The sequence below is a fragment of the Meles meles genome, chromosome 8 (genome assembly GCF_922984935.1).
Source record: "Meles meles chromosome 8, mMelMel3.1 paternal haplotype, whole genome shotgun sequence".
In the NCBI taxonomy this organism is placed as follows: domain Eukaryota; kingdom Metazoa; phylum Chordata; class Mammalia; order Carnivora; family Mustelidae; genus Meles; species Meles meles.
In genome coordinates this window covers 17,384,236-17,404,719 of record NC_060073.1, presented here as the reverse complement: position 1 = coordinate 17,404,719, position 20,484 = coordinate 17,384,236, and the positions used below count along the sequence as shown (strand labels likewise).

Genomic DNA, 20,484 nt, shown 5'->3' with positions numbered 1-20,484 from the left:
TATGTATGTATATATATATATATATATATAATATGTAAAATACATACATACATACACACACACACATTTTAAAAATTTTATTTATTTATTAGAGAGAAAGAGAGCATAAGCCAGGGAGGTTGGGGGGGCAGTGAGAGGAAGAGGGAGAAGCGGACTCTCCATTGAGAAGGAAGCCCAATGTGGGTCTTGATCCCAGTAGCCGATGATCACGACCTGAGCAGTAGAGTGATGCTTAACTGACTGTACCACCCAAGTGACCCAAGTAGGTTTCTATTTCTAAGAAATTGCTCTGGCTCCTGGTGGAGAACACACCTTTCAGACAGAATTTGTCTTTATAAAAAACATGGACAGTCACTTGCCAACAAAGGTCCCTCATTTCCCTAGTTTCATGGCTTTTTCACCTCAGCGTTCATCAAGGTGTAGATCAAGGATTCAACATGGGTGTGATGATGGAATCAGACACAGCCATTGCTTTGTCTATGAGGTAAGTGGCGACAGGCCACATATACAGGAAAATGCATGGCACAAAGAACAATATGACCACAGTAAGGTGGGAGCACAGGTGGAGAGGGCTTTGTGCTGCTCTTCAGAGCTACAAGACCTCAAGGAGCAGAATATGATAACGTAGGAGGTGATGAAGATAAGGAAGATGGTCACACACATCACCCCACTGTTGAGGATGACTAAGAGACCCAGGGTGTGGGTGTCCATGCAGGCCAGTTTCAACAAGGGAAACAAATCACACATAAAGTGATTAATGACATTAGGGCCACAGAAGGGTATTTGATATGTGAAGAGAAGCTGTATTACTGTGTGATAAACCCTCACACCCAGGCCCCTCCCAGCAGCAGACAGCACATGAGAGAACTCATGGTGGTCGTGTACTTCAGGGGCTTACAGATGGGCATGTAGCAGCCATAGGACATCACCATGAGAAGGATGATCCCCACATCACCAAAGAAATGCTTTTCAAGGAGCTGAGTCAGACAGCCTCTTGGAGAGAGAGTCTACAATCATCTTGTAGTATGATGACTCACTAGCAGAGTAACAACAGAAGGACATGGTCTTCTTCAAAAACAAACGTCCATCTCTCAGTTACATTGGTTGTTTATGCCTCTGGGTAGGGTACTCTTAGAAAGGTTGTTCATTTAATCTAAAAAAAAAAAAAGGATAAGCCACTGCCCTAGGTTATCTCTAATGCTCCATCTTTCTAATACTTCCTATTGATACAGTGCAGAATTGAATTTTTGATCTAACATTCCACTTTGTCACCAGCAACCCTCAACTTCACTTCTCCGTTCTTCTCACTTTATTTGTTCCACACTCATCTTATCCAGTTCCTGCTAGACTCCTAGCACTTCTTTCCACAACTGCCTTTATGTTATCCAGGGATCACAGGATCCAGACACGGGAAACCTACTGCTAGGTCACAGCCAGTCCACTTACTGGCATAGTGATCTCAGCCACTGTAAGCTTCAATTTCTGCAGTAGCACAGCTAGTAATAGAGAAACTCAGATGCACACTCACAGAATGTGAGAGTGGGGCAGAGAGAAAGAGGGCAGAGAGAAGTTGAAAGGGAGGCAAGGGAGGAGAGAAGGAAGGAAGGAAAAAAGGAAGGAAGGAGAAGAAATGAAATTGGAAGAAAGGCTATCAGAGAATCTCCTAGTAATTCTTTGCAAGTACATTATCCACTCTTATTCTTGTTGCTTGTGAGCCCTTTCTAGATGACTACAGATTTGTTTACCAATTTTCAATTTTAAGTACACAGTCTTTCATTTAGTTTTGAAAAATTTGCTTAAAGGAAACAAAACTAGATTAAACAAAATAGCTTAAACTAACTGAAGTTAGAATTTGAGTTCATAATCAGGTTTCCTTACTCAGTGAATAAGTGTTGCTTATAGAAAGAGCAAACAGGTATTGAGCATGAATTACTCACACACTTTAGGAGTAATATATATGTATATACTTATTCAATATAATTGGTTCATTTAATGTTATATTTTGAAATTAATTCTTAACCTATAAATCTATGAAATAAGTAAAATCTACACATAAAATACTTAAACCGAGTAAGAGAGCTAATTCATAGAGCTGAGTTTTTACAATTTGTCAACAATGGAATGTTGTATAAATAAAAATTCTAAGGTCATTTAACATAAGATATTACTAAACTCAAGATTTGATGACATGACATAACTTCAGAGAGACCAAGAGCCAGGTACAATTTTTCTAATTTGGTTTTCCTGACTGTGGAGGCAAGCTCTCTGGGACAGAAATGAGGGAAAAGTCATCCAATTATTACATCTTGGTCAAATTTAGAGAACTAAGATTTGTATTGCTTTCAAAGAGAGATTTAAAACTCAAGACTTAAGCATTTATGATCCTGAGGAGGAAATAACCTTTCTGGTTTACCAAGGGATTTATGTTCCCTCCAATTAAGAATGATTGCTCCAAGTTATCCAAGTAGAGGGTTTATCAAATCATTTAGGTGTCTTTTTGAACCCTAGTTGATTGCATTCTTAGAAGGAAGTAGAAATGACTCTCACTCACCTTCTTAGAAAATGCATTTTGAGATTATTGTTCTGTTTTGTGATGGACCTGTGAGCCCAGATGGAGCCCAGAGAGCCAGAGTTTATCATGTTAGTTTCATCACATGAGGTTGGTTCTCCACTGATGGAGGAGCTATTCCCTGACCCAGTGAATCTGCATCCATATGCTTTAATAATAGGGTGTTCCCAGGGGTCAAGAACCTCACATGGGTGAGACCAACAGCTGCTTCACAGCAGAGAATCTAGATTAGTGTTAACCGTCTAATCCATTGTTCCTGTACAGTGATCTGCACAACAATTAGAGAGTGGTCAAGTGTGTAATCATCCAGCAGAGGCACATGGTTCTTAACAGGCATTTTCCCTTTTCTTTGATAATCCCTTTTTAAATCTCAAGAACTTAATCAGTGCAAATTGGTCCTTGAGTAGCTCCACCATGGAAGCAGTAAGCATGACTTGGTTCTTTTTTAAAAAAATATTTTTATTGGGACGCCTGGGTGGCTCAGTTGGTTAAGCGGCTGCCTTCGGCTCAGGTCATGATCCTAGCGTCCTGGGATCGAGTCCCATATCGGGCTCCTTGCTCGGCGGGGAGCCTGCTTCTCCCTCTGCCTCTGCCTACTTGTGATCTTTCTCTGTCTCTCTCTCTGACAAATAAATAAATAAAATCTTTAAAAAAATATTTTTATTAACATATACTAAATTATTTGCCCCAGGGCTATAGGTCTGTGAATCAACAGGCTTATACAATTCACAACACTCACCATAGCACATACCCTCCCCAAGGTCTTTAACCTAGACACCCTATTCCTACCCCCCACCCCCATCAACCCTCGGTTTGTTTTGTGAGATTAAGAGTCTCTTATGGCTTGTCTCCCTCCAGATCCCACCTTGTTTCACTTTTTACCTTCCTACCACCCAACCCCCTGCCCTGTCTCTCAAATTCCTCATATCAGAGATATCATATGATAATTAAGACTTGGCTCTTTAAAAGAATTCCTAACCTGACAAGATTCTCTACCCTGATTGGATGTGAGGTATGAAGAGAAGAGAAAATGGTGACTTAAAGATGTCAACCTGTGGTATGCTAGGATGGCCTTGACCTTAACTGTGAAGAAGAAGCCTTCTCTGAGATAGGAGCACAGTGTTGGTGGGAGGTAGGGGAGAATGACTGGAAGTGGAATCAGGAACTCATGTTCTGACATTTTAATTTTAAGATTTTATTAGACAACAAAGTGGAGATTAAGACAAGTGGTTATATATACAAGTGTGGATTAGGGAACGTGATCTGGGATGCAGCTATAAATATGTGAATATTCAGCAGTTAAATAACATTGAAATCTATGGGATTCAATGCATTTACTGTAGCAATGTGTGTTGACAGAGGAAAAGAGGACCTGGGACATACACCCTTAGTAGTCAGAGAGAAAAAGTAGAATCTACAGGAGAATGAAGAGTGCCTGCAAAGTAGAAGGAAACTCAGGATACCAAGGGAAACAGGAAACTGAGTAGACTAAGCACAAAATCCTCTAGGGCTAGGTGAAACAGGGAGTCCAGATTTAGCCTATTACTTGCTTGAACACCACTTTTTGGAAAGACTTCATAAGAGCCAATTTAACCAAAGGGTTGTAGAAGCCACATAAATTGCCATTAAGCAAGCAGGTCACCCTCACCTGAACAGGATGATAGTGAGTGGATTTTTCCTTTACCTATTTAGGAAATTGTCCTGGAAATGGTCTTTATAAAACTTTATCATAACATTGGCTTAGCTTATCTGTCCACAGGTGTGACAAATCCACACTTAAAAATATATTGTCAATTCTTTTTAGTGATAAGTCTTCTTTTTCCTCCTGGTTTAGCATCCTATACCTTGATTATTCTCTGAAAGATATGAACAATGTTGTACTTTAGTTAAGAGTTCTGTAAATGGAAGGAGTCAAGATGGCAGAGAAATGGCAATCTAAGATGACATCAGGTAGCAGGAAATAAGCTATATAGTTTATCAAAACATTCTGAACACCTACAAATACAACAGGAGATTGAAGAGAAGAAGAGCAGCAATTCTAGAAACAGAACATTGACCACTTTCTGAAAGGTAGGACCTGAGGAGAAGTGAATCCAAAGCGAAGGGAAAATAGACCATGGGGAAGGGGCTGGCTCCCAGCAAGTGGCAGAGCAGTGGAACACAAAATCAGAGCTTTTAAAAGTCTGCTCCACTGAGGGACATCACTCCAGAGGCTAAGCCGGGTGAAGCCCACATGGGGACAACGTGGTCTCAGGTCCTGCAGGGTCACAGAAGGATTGAGGGAGTCTGAGTGTCATAGAGCTCACAGGTATTAAAGTGTATGAAGCTGACTACAGAGACAGAGCCAAAGAGTGAGCTCTCAACTCAGGATTACCTTAAACTGTGATCCATGGCACAATCGGACCAGTGCTCTGTGAGCAGGGACCCCACAAGATCCAGAGAGAACCCCCTGGAAGAGCACAGGGATGTGCTAATTTGGAGACTCCAGGTGGGACTGTGTGCCAGAGATGCTCAGTCATAGGTTGGGTGAGCTTGGAGCGTAGCTGGAGGCCAGGGAGACAGGAGTGATTGAGCACTTTTATCCGAGGGTGCACTGAGGAGTGGGGCCCTGAGCTGTCAGCACCTCCGGGTCTGAGATTGGGAGGCCACCATTTTAATTCCAACCTCCAGAACTCTACTGAAAGCATTCAGGGAACAAAAGCTCCTGAAAGCCAACCAGAGCAGATTACTTAGCCCAGCCTCTAGTAAGGGTGGTGCAATTCCACCTCGGGCAAAGACACTTAAGAATACTGCAACAGGCTCCTCCCCCAAAGATCAGCAAGAAATCCAGCCAACACCAAGGTTATTTACCAAGGAGAACAGTGGAATTCTAGAGGAGGAGAAAGCAAAGCATGAAATTAATGGCTTTCTCCCCATCAGAATTTAGTCCTACAAAGTTAATTAATTTTTTTAATTTTACTTTTTTCTTAAGCTAAAATTTTTCTAATTTTACTCTTTCCTCTTTTAACATTACTTAATTTATCTTAATAATGACTTTCATAAAAATCTTTTTTTAACCTTCACTATTGTAGTCATATTTTATACTTCATTGTATCTAACTTTATTTTTTGTATACATATAGGGTTTTTTTCTTCTACAAAAAATTGGGATACAACTTCTTCTAACAGATCAAAATATACCCTAAATCTAGCACAGGGCTTTGTCCTAGTTTCTAGCTGGAGCAAATTCTCTCTACTTTCTTTTTCTTTATTCTCCCAACGAACTTATTTTATCAATTCCTTTTTTTAAAAATTAAAAAAAATTAATCTTTATACTCACATTTCATCCCTTCATCATGTTTACCCTTATTTTGTGTGTATATGTATATATACATATTTTTTTCATTCCTTAATATTTTGGGAGGTTGTTTCTTCTAACAGATCAAAATACTCCCAAAATTAAGTGGGTAACTCTGTTCTATTCACCAATCTTAAAGTGTATATATAGAATATATATATATTTAATATTTTCTTTTATTTTTTATTTTTTTTCTATGAACTTTTTATACACTTTCTTCCCCCCACAATTTGGGGTCTCTTCTGATTTCGTTAAAAGATATTTTCCTGGGGTCCTTGCCACCCTTTTAGTATTGTATTTGCTCCCTTATATATTCTTATCTGGATAAAATGACAAAGCAGAAAAGCTCACCAAAAAACAAACAAACAAACAAACAAACAAACAAAAAAAAACCAAGAGGTAGTACCAAAGGCTAGGGACCTAATCAATATGGACATTGGTAATATGTCAGATCTAGAGTTCAGAATGATGATTCTCAAGGTGCTAGCCAGGCTCATAAAAGGCATGGAAGATACTAGAGAAACTCTGTCTGGAGAAATAAAAGTCCTTTCTGGAGAAATTAAAGAACTAAAATCTAACCAAGTTGAAATTAAAAAAAAGCTATTAATGAGGTGCAATAAAAAATGGAGGCTCTAACTGCTAGGATAAATGGGGCAGAAGAGAGAATTAGTGATATCAAAGACCAAATGACAGAGAATAAAGAAACTGAGCAAAAGAGAGACTACTGGACCACAAGGGTAGAATTCAAGAGATATGTGATACCATAAGATGAAACAACATTAGAATAATTGAGATTACAGAAGAAGAAAGAGAGAGGGGAGCAGAAGGTATATTGGAGGTAATTATTGTAGAGAATTTCTCTAATATGGCAAAGGGAACAAGCACCAAAATTGAGGAGGTTCAGAGAACTCCCCTCAAAATCAATAAAAATAGGTTTACAACCCATCATCTAATAGTAAAATGTACAAGTCTTAGTGACAAAGAGAAAATCCTGAAAGCAGCCCCGGACAAGAAGTCTGTAACATACAATGGTTAAAATATTAGACTGGCAGCAGACTTATCCACAAGACCTGGCAGGCCAGAAAAAACTGGCATGATATATTCAGAACACTAAATGAGAAAAACATGCAGCCAGGAATACTAAATCCAGCTAGGCTATCACTGAAAATAGAAGGAGAGATAAAAAGATTCCAGGACAAACAAAAACTGAAAGAGTTTGTAAACAACAAACCAGCTCTACAGGAAATATTGAAAGAGGTCCTTTAAGGAAAGACAGAGCTTAAAAGTCATAGACCAGAAAGGAACAGAGACAATATACAGTAATAGTCACCTTACAGGCAATACAATGACACTAAATTCATATCTCTCAATAGTTACCCTGAATGTAAATGGGCTAAATGCCCCAATCAAAAGGCACAGAATATCAGAATGGATAAAAAAAAACAAAACCCATCAATATGCTGTGTACAAGAAACTCATTTGAGACCCAAAGACGTCTCCAGATTTAAAGTGAGGGGTGGAAAACAATTTACCATGCTAAAGGGCATCAAAAGAAAGCTTGGGTGGCAATCCTTATATCAGATCAATTAGATTTTAAGCCAAAGACTCTAACAAGAGATGAGGAAGGACACTATATCATACTCAAAGGGTCTGTCCAACAAGATAATCTAACAATTTTAAATATTCCTGCCCCTAACGTGGGAGCAGACATCTATATAAACCAATTAATAACAAAATCAAAGAAACACATTGACAATAATACAATAATAGTAAGGTTCATTAAAACCCCCTAACTGAAATGGACAGATCATCCAAGCAAAGACCAAAAAGGAAATAAAGGCCTTAAATGACACACTGGACCAGATGGACATCACAGATATATTCAGAACGTTCCATGCAAAGCAACAGAATACACATTCTTCTCTAGTGCACATGGAACATTCTCCAGAATAGACCTCATCCTGGGTCACAAATCAGGTCTCAACCAGTATCAAAAGATTGGGATCATTCCCTGCATTGTTTTAGAACACAATGCTCTGAAGGTAGAACTTAATAACAAGAAAATTTGGAAAGAACCCAAATACATGGAAGCTAAAGAGTATCTTTCTAAAGAATGAATGGGTCAACCAGGAAATTAGAGAAGAATTGGAAATTTTCATGGAAACAAATAATAATGAAACACAGTGGTTCAAAATATGTGGGACACAGCAAAGGCAGTCCTGAGAGGAAAATATATAGTGATACAAGCCTTTCTCAAGAAACAAGAAAGTTCTCAAATACACAACCTAACACTACACCTAAAGGAGCTCGAGAAAGAAAAATAAAGAAAGCCTAAACCTAGCAGGAGAAGAGAAATAATAAAGATCAGACCAGAAATCAATGAAATAGAAACAAAAACAAAAACAAAACTAAAACAAACAACAACAAAAAAACCCAGTAGGACACATCCATGAAACTAGGAGATGGTTCTTTGAAAGAATTAATAAGATTAATAAACCCTTATCCAGACTTATCAAAAAGAAAAGAGAGGAGTTCCTGGGTGTCTCAGTGGGTTGGTCCGCTGCCTTCATCTCTGGTTGTGATCTCAGGGTCCTGGTATCAGGCCCTGTGTCGGGCTTCCTACTCAGTGGAGGGCCTGCTTCCCCAAACCTTGCCTGCCTCTCTCCCTACTTGCAACCTCTGTCTGTCAAATAAATAAATAAAATTTAAATAAAAAGAAAAGAGAAAGGACCCAAATAATTTAATCATGAATGATAGAGGAGATATCACAACCAACACCAAAGAAATAAAAACAGTTGTAAGAACATATTATGAGCAAAAATACACCAGCAAATGTGACAATCTGGAAGAAACTGATGCATTCCTAATGACATATAAACTACCACAACTGAACCAGGAAGAAATAGAAAACCTGAACAGACACATAACCAGTAAGGAGATTGAAGCAGTCATCAAAACCTCCCAACAAACAAGACCCCGGGGGCATATGGCTTCCCAGGGGAAATCTAAACAACATTTAAAGAAGAATTAATTCCTATACTACTGAAACTATTCAAAAAAAATAGAAATGGAAGGAAAACTTCTAAACTCATTTTATGAGGCCAGCATCACCTTGATCCCAAAACCAGACAAGGATCCCATCAAAAAAGAGAATTACAGACCAATATCTTTGATGAATACAGATGTGAAAATTCTCACCAAAATACTAGCCGATAGGATCCAACAGTATATTAAAAGGATTATTCACCACAACCAAGTAGGATTTATTCCAGGGCTGCAAGTTTGGTTCAATGTCTGCAAATCAATCAATTTGATACAATACATTAATAAAAGAAAGAACAGGAACCATATGATACTCTCAATAGATGCTGAAAAAGCATTTGACAAAGTACAACATTTTTCTTTATCAAAACTCTTCAACGTGTAGAGATAGAGGGTACATACCTCAATATCATCAAAGCCATCAATGAAAAACCCATGGCTAATATCACTTTCAATGGAGAAAGACTGAGAGCTCTTCTACTAAGGTCAGGAACATGGCAGGGATGTCCATTATCACCACTGTTAATCAACATAGCAACTAGAAGTACTAGCCTCAGCAACCAGACAACAAAAAGGAATTAAAGGCATCCAAATTGGCAAAGTAGTCAACTATCATTCTTTGCAGAAGACATGATACTATATGTGGAAAACCCCAAAGACTCCACTTCAAATCTGCTAGAACATGTACAGGAATTTAGTAAATTGTCAGGATGTAAAACCAAAGCAAAGAAATCAGTTGCATTTCTTTACACCAACAACAAGACAGAAGAATGAGAAATTAAAGAGTCAATCCCATTTACAGCTGCACCCAAAACCATAGGATACCTAGGAATAAACCTTACACAAGAGGAAAAGAATCTATACTCAGAAAATTATAAAGTACTCTTCGAAGAAATCGAGGAAGACACAAAGAAATGGAAAAATATTCCATGCTCATGGGTTGGAAGAACAAATATTGTGAAAAAGTCTATGCTACCTAAAGCAATCTACATATTTAATGCAATCCCTATTAAAATCAAAGAAATGGAACAAATAATCCTAAAATTTATATGGAACCAGAAAAGACCTCAAATAGCCAGACGAATACGAAAAGGAAAGCCAAAATTGGTGGCATCATAATTCCAGATTTCAAGCTCTATTTCAAAGCTGTCATCATCAAGACAGTATGGTACTAGCACAAAACAGACACATTGATCAATGGAACAGAATAAAGAGCCCAGAAATAGGGCCTCAACTTTATGGTCAATTAATCTTTGACAATGCAGGAAAGAATGTCCAATGGAAAAAAGACAGCCTCTTCAACAAATGGTTCTGGGAAAATTGGACAGCTAAATGCAGAAAAATGAAACTGGGGGCGCCTGTGTGGCTCAGTGGGTTAAAACCTCTGCCTTCGGCTCAGGTCATGATCCCAGGTTCCTGGGATCGAGCCCCGCATTGGGCTCTCTGCTCCACAGGGAGCCAGCTTCCTCCTCTCTCTCTGCCTGCCTCTCTGCCTAGTTGTGATTTCTCTCTGTCAAATAAATAAAATATTTAAGAAAAAAAAGAAAAATGAAACTGGACCATTTCCTTACACGACACATGAAAACAGACTCAAAGTGGATGAAGGACCTCAATGTGAGAAAGGAATCCATCAAAATCCTTGAGGAAAACACAGGTAGCAACCTCTTCAACCTCAGCCCTAGCAACTTCTTCCTAGGGACATCGCCAAAGGCAAGGGAAGCAAGGGCAAAGTGAACTTTTGGGACTTCATCAAGATCAAAAGCTTTTGCACAGCAAAGAAACAGTTAACAAAACCAAAAGACAATTTACAGAATGGGAGAAGATATTTGCAAACGACATATCAGATAAAAGGCTAGTATCCAAAATCTATAAAGAACTTATCGAAGTGAACACCCAAAGAACAAATAATCCAATCAAAAAATGGGCAGAGGACATGAACAGACATTTCTGCAAAGAAGACATCCAGATGGACACATGAAAAAGTGCTAGACATCACTCAGCATCAGGCAAATACAAATCAAAACCACAATGAGATATCACCTCACACCAGTCAGAATGGCTAAAATTAACAAGTCAGGACATGACAGTTGCTGGCGAGGATGCGGAGAAAGGGGAACCCTCCTACACTATTGGTGGGAATACAAGCTGGTGCAACCACTCTGGAAAACAGCATGGAGGTTCCTCAAAAAGTTGAAAATAGAGCTACACTATGACCTAGCAATTGCACTACTCTGTATTTACCCTAAAGATACAAATGCAGTTATCTGAAGGGGCACATGCACACGGATGTTTATAGCAGCAATGTCCTCAAGAGCTAAACTATGGAAAGAACATAGATGTCCATCAAGAGATGAGTGGATAAAGAAGATGTGGTATATACATACAATGGAATACTATGCAGCCATCAAAAGAAATGAAATCTTGCCATTTGCAACAATATGGATTGAACTAGAGGATATTATGCTCGGTGAAATAAGTCAATCAGAGAAAGACAATTATCATATGATCTCCCTGATATGAGGAAGTTGAGAGGCAATGTAGGAGTTTTGGGGGTAGGAAAAGAATAAATAAAACAATATGGGATTAGGAGAGAGACAAACCATAAGAGACTCTTAATCTCACAAAACAGAGGGTTGCTGGGGGAAGGAAGTATGGAGAGGGAGGTGGGGTTGTGGACATTGAGGAAGGTATGTGCTATGGTGAGTGCTGTGAAGTGTGTAAAGCTGGTGATTCACAGACCTGTACCCTTGGGGATAATAATACATTATATGTTAATTAAATATAAATAAATAAATAAATAAATAAATAAATATTTCTGTAAATGGTGTATTTGGCACCTTTTCCAATTAGACTTCAAAACACCTCAAATCTGGCTGCAAGCCCAATGTGAACCCTGCTATTGATACCCACCAGTAATCTGCAGAGTGTCATCTACTGATGACTTTATCCCAAATACATATTCCTACCTCTTCCTATAATTAGCATTATCCTTCCACTTCATTGTACATATTGTTGTAAATATTGTTCAAGTCAGTTTTCATGGATAGATTATTAAAGTCACTTTACTCACATGATTTTATTTTCCTCTAGAGCATACACTTCCAGGACCATAGGGCTGATTCATTTTGCTTTTGCTCTTTGGATGACTGTTTCCAATCTCAGAGGGCAGGAGGTTTCTCAGTTGATAGATACCTGACAAAGAAGAGTTATTTTATTATAGAACCATTCTTTAAAATCTCCTAGTTCTTCAGTCAAGAAGTGGGCAGAAGTCATGAAGAGACACTTCTCCAAACAAGACATACAAATGGACAACAGACACATGAAGAAAAAAAAAAAGAAAGTTCAATGCCATTTGCCACAGGTAAATACAAATCAAAACCACAATGAGATATCACCTTACACAAGTCAGAATGGCTAAAATTAACAAGACAGAAAACAACGAATTTTGGTGAGGATGTGGAGAAAGGGGAACCCTCTTACACTGTTTGTGGAAATTCAAGTTGGTGCAACTTCTCTGTAAAGCAGTATGGAAGTTTGTCAAGACATTAAAAATAGAGCTACCCTATGATCCAGTGATTGCACTAGTAGATACTTACCGTAAAGGTACAGATGTAGTGAAACAAGGGGCACCTGCATTCCAATGTTTATTGACATTGCACTGCAATGTTTGTAGACATTGCACTGCAATGTCTACAATAACCAATGTTTGTAGACATTGCACTGCAATGTCCACAATAACCAAACTGTGGAAGGAACAGAAATGTCCCTCAACAGGTGAATGGCTGAAGAATTTGTGCCCCATATATTCAATGGACTATCACTCAGCCATTAGAAAGGATGGATACCATAATTTGCATTGACATGGATGAAACTGGAGGGGATTGTGCTAAGTAAAATAAGTCAAGGAGAGAAAGACAATTATCGTGTGGTTTCCCTCATATATGAAACATAAGGAATAGTGCAGAGGATGATAGAGGAAGAGAGGGAAAACTAAATGGGAAGAATTCATAGAGGAAGAAAAAACCATGAGAGACTCTGGACTGCAGCAAACAAGCTGAGGGTTACAGAATGGATGGGGATGGGGGATGGGGTAACAGGGTGATGGATACTGAGGAGGGCATGTGTTGTGATGAGCACTAGATGTTATACACAACTAATGAATCATTGACTACCACATCAAAAACTAATGATGAACTATATTTTAGCTAACTGAACATAATAAAAAAGGAAATTACCCTCCATTTTCTATAAAAAATAAGCAAAAATAAAATCTCCTAATTCTCTCCTGAAGATGAGATCATTCTTGGATATATTTCTCATATTTCTCACAGCCCACAAGGCTTTAAAAATTATACTACATTCAGTTTTTAGCTTGGTTTGGGGCTGTTTTATGGGAAGCTAGCATATTTAACTTTCAGGGATTTAGGAGGGAGATTCTAGTTATATCGAGAGAACATTTAAATTTAGGTTTTTAATATTTGGTACATGGATGGGAAAGTATTAAAATGGAAATTCTCTTATCTGCAACAACCCACATATTCTAGAGTTAAGATGGGCATTTGCTGATATAAAAATCAAACAATTTGTATTTGCACATATATTTACCACTTCTGTTGGTCTTCATTTCTTTCAGAACCATATTCCCAGTTGGTAGGATTTATCTGCTCACTAAATGGCTGGTACTGATGAATTTCTTGAATGTCATATGTCTGAAAGTCTTCACTTCAGCTTTGTTTTTAAAGATATTTTTGTGAGTATTGAATTTGAAGTGGACAGTTTTTGTTTGAGTATTTTAAAGATGTTGCTCCATTCTCTTCTGCTCCACTGGTTTACAGTGTTTCTGGTGGGAGGTTTGCTGTGATTTTTATCTTTATTCTGCTATATATAGAGTGTCTTTTCCCTTGGGTTGCTTTTAACATTTTTTAAAAAATTTTATTTATATTTTTAATTTCCTTTAAGTGTTCCAGAATTCATTGTTTATGCACCAAACCCAGGGCTCCATGCAATATGTGCCCTCCATAATACCCACCACCAGACTCACCCAAACTCCCACCCCCACCCCTCCAAAACCCTCATATTGTTTTTCAGAGTCCACAGTCTCTCATGGTTTGTCTACCCCTCCAATTTCCCTCAACTCCTTTCTCTTCTCCATCTCCCCATATCCTCCCTGTTATTCCTTATGCTCCACAAATAAGTGAAACCATATGATACTTGACTCTCTCTGCTTGACTTACTTCACTCAGCATAATCTCTCCCAGTCCTGTCCATGTTGATACAATGTTGGCTATTCATCCTTTCTGATGGTGGCATAATACTCCATTGTATATATGGACCACATCTTCCTTATCAATTTGTCCACTGAAGGGCATCTTAGATCTTTCCATGTTTTGGCAACTATGGCCATTGCTGCTCTGAACATTAGGGTAACATTTTCTTTTTAATCACTGTTTTTGGCCTATGTATTATGATGTATCTATTAGTGTAGTGTGCATCATGACTTTGTGCCTTGTTTGATTATTGGCTCTGTGGATTCATAGTTTTCACTAAATTCAGAAATGATTTGGCCCTTATTTCTGTTTTCTGTCATTTCTCCCTTCCTGTTCTTTGCAGATTCCAATTATTCATCCATAAGACTGTTTGAAGTTTTTTCTTAGCTCATGGATACTCATGTATTTGTTTTTCTTTTTTTGAAAATTGCTTTGATTTCATTTTGATGGTTTCTATTTTAGTGTCTTCCAGTTTACTAATCTTTTCTGCTGCAGTGGACAATCTCTTCATCTGCTATTCTTATCTCAGTTATTGTATATTTATTCACTAGACTTTAAAGTGATGTAAAAGTCTAAAAAAGCTCTCTTTTTTGTTTCCAATGTCTATACTTACCATATTCAATATTTTTCTCTACTTTCTTGAAGATATTTAATGCAGTGATAATAATTTTATGATACTCATTTACTAATTCTATAATCATTGTGTGTGTGTGTGTGTGTGTGTGTGTGTGTGTGTGTGTGATTGGGTTGTTTTTGTCCCCATGAAATGGATGACCTATTCTTGCCTCTTTACATGCTTGGTAATTTTTTTTTTTTTTTTTAAGATTTAAGTCACTTAACACGTGATGGTAGAAGTCTTTTTTTTTTTTTAAGATTTAAGTCACTTAACAAGTGATGGTAGAAGTCTTTTTTTTAAGATTTAAGGCTTGGTAATATTTGATTGGTTGTTATGCATTATGACTTTTATCTTTGTTGCTGGATATTTTGCATTTCTAGAATTGTTTTTGAACTTTGTTGAATGGGATTAGAACAGAGTTTAGTTTATGATTAAGGTTTCCTCTCTATTGAGGCAATACACTTTTTAATATTTTATCTGGTGCCCTGTGAATTATGAGTTTCTCTATTCTGGTGGGTGGGAAAACCAAACTTTTCCAGGTCTTGTGTGAGTGCCAAGGATTGCTTCCTCCAATTCCCCCTGATATCAGAAACATACACAACATCCAATGATCTCAACTCTCCCAAGTTAACCTACACATTAGAGAGTTCCCTAGTAAAATTACTAATAACATATATTTTTAAGTAGATAAATTGTTTTCTCTTGAAAAATAAATAAGCAAAACATAAGCAGATAAATTGGACAAAAATGGGGGTAAAGGTTTATCAGATAAAATATAGTACCCAGCTACAAATAATTACAAGTGTGTGGTATTAGCTATGGAATAAAGATATCATGGAAGCTGAACATACATCTCTGAAATAGATCATAATATGTATAAGATTTTGGAAAAAGATTAATGTGATATTTAAATTATTTGTAAAATAAATGATTCCAAAAAAGTTGTTAAGATAATACATGTGTAGTTATCTGGAACAATATTCTTTATACCGTGGGAAATAAAAATAGTTAACAATTTAAATAGAACATACTTATCCGTGTAATAAGGGAAACTATGGCAAAAGTGTGTTGGAGTCCGGAATTGTGATGCCACCAACTTTGCCTTTCTTTTTCAATATTCCTTTGGCTATTCGAGGTCTTTTCTGGTTCCATCACAATTCCGGACTTCAAGCTCTATTACAAAGCTGTCATCATCAAGACAGCATGGTACTGGCACAAAAACAGACACATAGATCAGTGGAACAGAATAGAGAGCCCAGAAATCGACCCTCAACTCTATAGTCAACTAATCTTCGACAAGCAGGAAAGAATGTCCAATGGAAAAAAGACAGCCTCTTCAATAAATGGTGCTGGGAAAATTGGACAGCCACATGCAGAAAAATGAAATTGGACCACTTCCTTACACCACACACAAAAATAGACTCCAAATGGATGAAGGACCTCAATGTGAGAAAGGAATCCATCAAAATCCTTGAGGAGAATGCAGGCAGCAACCTCTTCGACCTCAGCCGCAGCAACATGTTCCTAGGAACAACGGCAAAGGCAAGGGAAGCAAGGGCAAAAATGAACTATTGGGATTTCATCAAGATCAAAAGCTTTTGCACAACAAAGGAAACAGTTAACAAAACCAAAAGACAACTGACAGAATGGGAGAAGATATTTGCAAACGACATATCAGATAAAGGGCTAGTATCCAAAATCTATAAGGAACTTAGCAAACTCAACACCCAAAGAACAAACAATCCAATCAAGAAATGGGCAGAGGACATGAACAGACATTTCTGCAAAGAAGATATCCCGATGGCCAACAGACACATGAAAAAGTGCTCTACGTCACTCGGCATCAGGGAAATACAAATCAAAACCACATGAGATATCACCTCACACCAGTCAGAATGGCTAAAATTAACAAGTCAGGAAATGACAGATGCTGGCGAGGATGTGGAGAAAGGGGAACCCTCCTCCACTGCTGGTGGGAATGCAAGCTGGTGCAACCACTCTGGAAAACAGCACGGAGGTTCCTCAAAATGTTGAAAATAGAACTACCCTATGACCCAGCAATTGCACTACTGGGTATTTACCCTAAAGATACAAACATAGTGATCCGAAGGGGCACGTGTACCCGAATGTTTATAGCAGCAATGTCTACAATAGCCAAACTAGGGAAAGAACCTAGATGTCCATCAACAGATGAATGGATAAAGAAGAAGTGGTATATATACACAATGGAATACTATGCAGCCATCAAAAGAAATGAAATCTTGCCATTTGCGACGACGTGGATGGAACTAGAGCGTATCATGCTTAGTGAAATAAGTCAATCAGAGAAAGACAACTATCATATGATCTCCCTGATATGAGGACATGGAGAAGCAACATGAGGGGTTAGGGGGATAGGAGAAGAATAAATGAAACAAGATGGGATTGGGAGGGAGACAAACCATAAATGACTCTTAATCTCACAAAACAAACTGGGGGTTGCTGGGGGGAGGTGGGATTGGGAGAGGGGGAGGGGGCTATGGACATTGGGGAGGGTATGTGCTATCCTGAGTGCTGTGAAGTGTGTAAACCTGGCGATTCACAGACCTGTACCCCTGGGGATAAAAATACATTACATGTTTATTAAAAAAAAAAAATTTGGAAGGGGAGGCGAACCATAAGAGACTATGAACTCTGGAAAACAACCTGAGGGTTTTGAAGGGTCAGGGGTGGGAGGTTGGGGGAACAGGTGGTGGGTAATGGGGAGGGCACGTTTTGCATGGAGCACTGGGTGTTGTGCAAAAACAATGAATACTGTTACGCTAAAAAAATAAATAAAATGGGAAAAAATTAAAAAAAAAAGTGTGTTGGAGCTTTATGGTAGAGAAGGTTTTTCTAATAATGATGCAAGGGCAGGAGGAAGTGAGAAAATTTCCTAACAAGATTAAGCAGAGGTGACAGTTAAGGACAGAAGAGAAGTGAGAAAGGGGAAAAAACAAAGGAGAGTAAAAGAGGTAATTTTCTTACAATGAAGGGAAGTGAAGGAGCTGTGCTTTATATTTTGGGAAACTCTTCTAGTTTTAGGAGTATTTGTGGAAAGACACAAAGGATTGAGAAAGTACCCCCTCAACTTCTCAGTAGAGCTCAGCTTCCCAGGATCCAGTGTGTTGGAGAATTTTACTGTTAATTACAATGTTTATGCTCAAACTTTATCAAAACGCAGGAAGAATAGAAATTGTAGCATTTGCTAATTCTTCAGTCTTCTTTCAATAGCTGGGAACCAGAAGTCATTTTCTGTGGTAGCATGGGGAAGCAAGGCGGAGAGATAATTTTGGAGATCTTTGTGAGTATCAGAAGTGATACCTAGAGCATTTACCATCCCCAGATGGTTTCCAAAAAGGCCAATTTTCCTTCCTTTCAAAGACTGTGTTTCTAACTTGACCCAGTATCCTGCATCTTAATGTTTCTTTCTTTTCTTTTTCCTTGCTGCCCTATGCTGAAAACTTTCTTCAATGTCTCATTGGCGGAATTCACCAAGATCCTTTTCAGTGGTCATCATTCCCTACAAATATCCAAATCAAACAAAAAGTAAATATATTTCTAAAATATAAATTTAATTCTTAATTGATTTCTAAAATATAAATTTAATTCTTAATTGATTTGAACATTTCAGAATTAAATGTTATAATTTAAATATTACAGGACTGTGCTAGCCCCATTAGATAAATTTGATAAAGAGTTTGAGGCAAGAGTCAAAACTAGGATTCTTTTATTTATCAATAAGACATTAGATTTAAAAAAATGGGAAAAGAACTTGTGCAATTTCATTCGTTTTGTGACCCTATTGGTGCCTGTTCCTGAGGTGATTTGCTGTCAGTTGCAGTTGTGTCTATCATGTGTGTGTTCACAACAGGGAAAGAGGCTAGTATTCTAATTATTGGTATTATAAGAATGATGCTCCAAGTCATATCCAAAATATTTCAAATCCACAAGAAAACCAAAGCGAAAAAAAATAAGGCAGTATTTTCTCCAAGTTACACTTAGAGTGTTCATTAATATTTGAATATAAATATTCATATATCAGTAGTGAATTTGAATACCATGACTAATCTGTAATTGTACCATTACGCAGATTGGACACAGAAGTAACCTATAAAGTCATATCCCAGAAGAGCAGAGACAACCAGAAATGACACTGATGTAGGCCTTTTTTTATTTAGTCTTTCAAATGCTGAGGTCTAAACTGATAAATTATTTTGGATGAATGCCAAGGCTGAAGCTGAGTTTCAGAGCATCCCTATTTAAAAGTATTTTATAAATTGATGAAAAATGGTTTACACATTATCAAGGAATATATAGGTGTCATGTGTGTAAACAGTGGACACTTCAATGGATCACACAAGACTTGAATGTGTAGATGGCCCTGTGCCCAGGCTCTGAGTGACAGGAAGAAGAAGAGTGATCTCAGGAAGATGTTCCATGTAAAGGCAGGGAGTTGGCATGAGTTCATGGTTAGGGATAAGGATTGGAGGCTTCAGTTGTAGTTCATGACTGAGCAGGGCACTGGAGACAGAAATACAAAGATACCATTCAAGGTGGCTGATGCAATGTCTTCAGAAAATCTTTCATTATGTTGGGAGAATTGGGGCCTGCCTGTAGGAGCATTTTTCAATAGCTCAATAGTAGAATTTAGCTCTGAAACTTCTTGCCAAGAAACCATTGGCTGTTGGAAGAAAGTGTCACTGGGGAGTTGAAGAACAAAAATGCCTGTTAGTGTGGTAGTGGTTTTGGCATCACACATTCTGATAATTAAAGGATTGCATCAGCCTCGGAGACCAAGAGACCATGTTGGAAGGAGTTATTGACCACAGTTTTCTATGCACCTCAGGGAAACCACTTTTTCCTTCCCTGCATCATGAGCCAAAGACAGGGGCTGAAGTTCCAAGGCATCTCAGAATAAGGCTGACCTAAGGAATACATCATTATCACAGCTTCAGGATAGATTATGACCCCAGGAGAAAACCTGGCATATGTGTGTAAAAGTCTATACATCAGCTAGTAAATCCTTTTTTTGAGCACTATTATGTTCACAGAAAAATTGAGAGGAAGGCATAGGAATTTCCTATATACTGACTGCCCCCACACATGCACAGCCTCCTCATTATTAACATCCCCTACCAGAGTCCTGTGTTTGTTGCAATTGAACTTACACTGACATGTCATAATCACCCATGATTTGTAGTTCACCTTAGGATTAACTCTTGCTGTTGTACATTCTGTGGGTTTGGACAAATGTATAATAATAATATGTATCCCATATTATACTGTCATACAGTTTGTTTTTACTGTCCTAAAGATCCTTTGTGTATCGATTCATCTCTCTCCATTATCTCTTGAAATTCGGTGTTTAAACTATGAAATAGGATGAAGGTAAATCTATTTTAGTTAGGCTATCTTTTTGAGGTCAAGAGAGTATGTTATGACAGTAAAAATGAATCTACGGTGCGCCTGGGTGGCTCAGTGGATTAAGCCGCTGCTTTCGGCTGAGGTCATGATCTCAGGGTCCTGGGATTGAGCCCCACATCGGGATCTCTGTTCCACAGGGAGCCTGCTTCCTCCTCTCTCTCTGCCTGCCTCTCTGCCTACTTGTGATCTCTCTCTCTGTCAAATAAATA

At 38.1% G+C, this 20,484-nt stretch overlaps 1 pseudogene; it reads right to left on the bottom strand.

Moving 5' to 3' along the window:
• Positions 1-386: 386 nt before the first annotated feature.
• On the bottom strand, positions 387-2,906 carry LOC123948644 (annotated as a pseudogene).
• Positions 2,907-20,484: the final 17,578 nt, after the last annotated feature.